Source organism: Eimeria necatrix, genomic scaffold (genome assembly GCF_000499385.1).
Source record: "Eimeria necatrix Houghton genomic scaffold, Enh_scaff463, whole genome shotgun sequence".
Taxonomy (NCBI): domain Eukaryota; phylum Apicomplexa; class Conoidasida; order Eucoccidiorida; family Eimeriidae; genus Eimeria; species Eimeria necatrix.
The window spans coordinates 27,501-28,794 of record NW_013654348.1 but is presented as its reverse complement, the minus strand read 5'-3'; positions in this window follow the sequence as shown (position 1 = coordinate 28,794).

Here is a 1,294-nt window from a genome sequence, read left to right as displayed (position 1 = left end):
TAATTAATTAATTAGTTAATTAAATATTTAAATTAAATTACAAATTAAATAATTATTTAACTATTTACCTCGAGAAACTTTCAACATAAACATTTCCTCTCGCCATTCTCTGTAAGACTTTGACTGGGTAGTAACTAACCAAATAGCTAGATAAATAGCTCATTAAAAAGACAATTAATTAATTAATTAATTAGTTAATTAAACATTTAAATTGAATTACAAATTAAATAATTATTTAATTATTTACCTCGAGAAACTTTCAACATAAACATTTCCTCTCGCCATTCTCTGTAAGACTTCGACTGCCGAATTGAGCGAAGACCCACAGCGCTGTTTCCCGCGATGTAAATTCCCTTCTCTTTCAGGTAATCCACAATTAGCCCTAAAACAAAAAATAAATAAATAAATAAATAAATAAATAAATAAATAAATAAATATATATATAATGAATAAATAAATAAATAAATAAATAGATGAATAAATAAATAAATAAAAATAAACAAATACATAAATGAATAATAAAGGGACTCGGCGGCGTAGAAGAGTCCAAGTGAAGTATATTTTCATTTAAATTGAATTAAATAAACCTATAAAATAATATCAAATTAATTGATTAATTTGATTATTTAATTAAATTAAATAACTAATTTAATTTAATTTAATTTAATTAATTATTTAATTTCAATTTGTCTTGCCAGTAACAGCAAAAGCCCCATAATGCCGAAACTTCGCCTCGTCTATATATGCCACAGCTTGGTGGAGAGCTGCAACAAAAAAAAAATAAAATAAATAAAATAAATAAAATAAATAAATAAAAAATAAATAAAATACCATAATGCCGAAACTTCGCCTCGTCTATATATGCCACAGCTTGGTGGAGAGCTGCAACAAAAAAAAAATAAAATAAATAAAATAAATAAAATAAATAAATAAAAAATAAATAAAATAAAATAAAAATAAATAAAATGAATCAGATGGATTAAAATAAATGAATAAATTGTAATTTATAGCTACAAAACATTTAAAATAGTGGTAAATAATAATAAATAGTAATTAAGAGAGAAAACCGGGACAGTGACTATTACGCAAAATGCAAAAAGTAGTAAATTTGAATGAATTAAATAAAATAATGAATTTAAATTTAATTTAAAATAAAATAAAATAAAATAAAACAAAACAAAATAAATTAAAATAAATGGGAGATATAAGGAATAGTAAATGAAAAAAGTGGATAAGTGGAGAAGATGAAAAAACAATTCAGAAAAATAAATCGAAAAATAAAAAGAAACTTGGA